Raw genomic sequence first — 3276 nt, forward strand, 5'->3', positions numbered from 1 at the left:
GACACACTGATGCAAAATCAGTATATGGATGCTTGTGTCAGATTAACAAGATTTTCTTGAAGCATTACCCAACTCCTTAATAAACGTTATAAAAGGCTTATGAAAGTTATATTTATAATCAACATTACATTTTATAGATTGTTTACAGAATTTTGAAAAAATAAATGTAATTGACTTAATGCTGTTTTTATTAGGGCTTCTTGCTTAGAAAATTAAGTCTCCTGTCTCAAAGAATGAAGGTTTTTCACTTTTTAAAAAAATCCTTGAATTATCACTTTGGTTAAATAAATGACTAAACAATGTCCTGTAATCCTATTTTTTTAAAAAACATTTTATATTTGACAAACTTTCCAAAATCAAATTATAAATTATGTCTTTTTCTATCCTAATGCATCCTTTAAGATATTAGGTTTCCTAAAGTCCAAAAATGACATAATTTGGTTTACTTTTGTCAAATATGAAATGGTATTTGGTTTTCTTTGGGCTTTATTTTTATAAATATGTTTTTTCTTTTTCCTTTTTTTTTTTTTTTTGAGACAGAGTCTTGCTCTGTCATCAGTCTGGAGTGCAGTAGTGCTATCTCAGCTCACTGCAACCTCTGCCTCCCGGATTCCAGCGATTCTTCTGCCTCAGCCTCCTGAGTGGCTGGGACTACAGGCATACACCACCATGCCCTGTTCCTTTTTGTATTTTTAGGAGAGATGGGGTTTCACCATGTTGGCCAGGCTGTTCTTGAACTCCTGACCTCAGGTGATCTGCTTGCCTTGGCCTCTCAAAGGGCTAGGAATACAGGCATGAGCCACTACACCTGGCCTGTTTGTATAAATATGTTATTGGTGTGTATTCCAAAATGATGGGAAACTCCTGTATTTCTGATAAAACTTAGTGTACGTTATCAGTAATAACCCTAACCGTTATGTTAAAATTATTGTGTGCCATAGAGGTTACAAATTTACCTGTCAGTTTTGTCTTTTAAAAAGAAAAGGAGGGAAATGTGAAAGAAAAATTATTGGACCCCTAAAATCACTAAGGAAAACTCAGGCTGGAAACTGCTTAATGCCAACCTACCACCCGTTCTATTCAAACTCACCCCTCTGGTCACTGAGATAGATGCATATCTGATTGCCTCCTTTGGAGAGGCTAGTTAGAAACTCAAAAGAATGTAACCATTTGTGTGTTACTGATCTGTAACCTGGAAACTTCCTTCTTGTTTCACATCTTCCTGCCTTTGCTGCAAGTTGTCCTGTCACAAAACCAGTATACTTTCTACATTATTGATTGGTGTCTCATGTCTCCCTAAAGTGTATAAAGCAAAGCTGTGCCCTGACTGCCTTGGGCACATGTTGTCATGATTTCAAAAGTGTGTCACAAGTTGTGTCCTCAACATTGGCAAAATAAACTTTCTAAATTATCTGCGACCTTCATTGAATTCGCTCCTAGGCACCCTCATTGTGTCCTTTGGCCTGTGTTTCTCTGTTAGTACCTGTCACAAATCATTGGGTAACTAAAGCCTTGGGAAGTAATTTAAAATTGAAGTGTGTGATGGCACTCTATCAACTTTGTATGCGTAGGAACCGCTTTGGGAATGTGGAGCATTTCATTGTCCCATGGGATTTTTAGTAGTGTGTGGTGATCCTGTTTGGAAAACAAAAATTTCACATGTGCAAGGTGATGTGGTCGCTTCTCTGGATCTGGGTTGATGCACATATTAACTTCCTGTCGTAGTTCTTCTGAATAGTGATCTGAAGGAAGAGGTGGGTAGTCACACTGTTCTATCTTCGTACACAGCGAGTATAATTCATTTTGTCACCATAGAAAGGACTCTGTAATGCAGCCATTTCATATAGTAGACAGCCAAGAGACCAGGTGTCAGATTGGAAGTTGTATCCATTTTCATGTATTCTCTCTGGAGACATGTAATAAAGTGTACCAACTAAAGAATGTGCAGCTGTGGTTTTTGAGCTGAAAAACCAGCCAAGCCCAAGATCTCCAAGTTTTACCATCCCAGTGGCTATAATGAACACATTGGCTGGTTTTATATCTCTATGCATGACTCTTCGAGAATGCATGTGTTCCAATGCACTGCAAAGCTGAAAAAAGTACTTCTAGACAGATCTTTCAGGAATTAGCCTCTTTTGCTTCTTAAAATGCTTTATCATTCTGGATAGGTCGCCAGCATCTGCCAGTTCCAACAGTATGTTTAGTTCATTATCTTCAATAAATGAGGCGTAATATTTTATTACATTTGCTTAAGAAGATCTATTTCTTTGATATATAATCAGCACATGCTTTGGCATCCATTAAATCAAATATCTGCACTTCTTTTAAAGCTACTGGTACTCCATCCAAGAGACAGGCTGCTCTATAAACTTCACTAAATTGTCCATGACCAATTTTCTTTTCTATTCGAAAGTTGGCTAATGTGTTATAGCCTATATCTGGTTGTAAGGCCTTCTGTGGTTGGAACTGAGGAACCGGTGGCCCTTGCATTCCTTAAATCGTAATTGTACACTATAGTATAAGCCTAAGTTTTTATTCATGGGTTTTATTGAGGTTCTGATTGGTCCCCTTCAGACATTTTTTTATATTATTCTTCAAGTTACTTTCTTATTTATATTGTATGTGCATTTTATCCATTATTGTTTCATACTTTCTGAGAGCCTAATGCCCTTTTAAAAGATATTTGGTATACCAACACTTTTGCTGGATTGAAAACATTTTTTTAAACTTTTTAAAATTTGGGCCACCCTGTGTACATGTGTTTGGTCTTGTTGAAGAGGAAGAGAGGATGTGTGTTGTACTGTACCTGTGAATGTTGATACAGTTTCAATTCATTTGACAAGGTTGTAATTCTAGAATATGTGTAATAAAATGAAAACTGGCCGTTACTACAACCAGAATTGTTATGAGATTAACATTTCTATTGTTCACAAAGATGACTGAGATGGTAAGACTTCCTGTGGCTTAAGGAAATGGGCAGAGTTTAGTAAATGCCTTTGTGCAGATGTGCTTTGCCTGAATGCTTTCATATTAGTGGCGACCAGCTGCTCACAGAATTGTGAAGCCCAGAGGTCAAGAGGCAGTCACTGTTAAAGGACTCCGTGCCACCATACAGCCTTAGGGTGAATTATCCTGCCAACGTGAAAACCTCTTGTCCAAAGAGCACTTCCCTTTAGCTGATGTAACTCCTGGTTTTGTTTTTCATATGTGTTTTTCTTACACTCATTTGAATGCTTTCAAGTGATTTGTAAACTTAAAAAATGTATAAAGGGCAAG

General features: G+C 37.2%; 1 pseudogene; it reads right to left on the reverse strand.

Annotated features, from left to right (window-relative positions):
- Nucleotides 1–780: 780 nt before the first annotated feature.
- On the reverse strand, nucleotides 781–2490 carry LOC105710141 (serine/threonine-protein kinase Nek7-like; annotated as a pseudogene).
- Between the last annotated feature and the right edge of the window lie 786 nt (nucleotides 2491–3276).

The sequence above is a fragment of the Aotus nancymaae genome, unplaced genomic scaffold (genome assembly GCF_030222135.1).
Source record: "Aotus nancymaae isolate 86718 unplaced genomic scaffold, 86718_ANA_hifiasm-v0.15.2.pri h1tg000008l, whole genome shotgun sequence".
NCBI classification, from domain to species: domain Eukaryota; kingdom Metazoa; phylum Chordata; class Mammalia; order Primates; family Aotidae; genus Aotus; species Aotus nancymaae.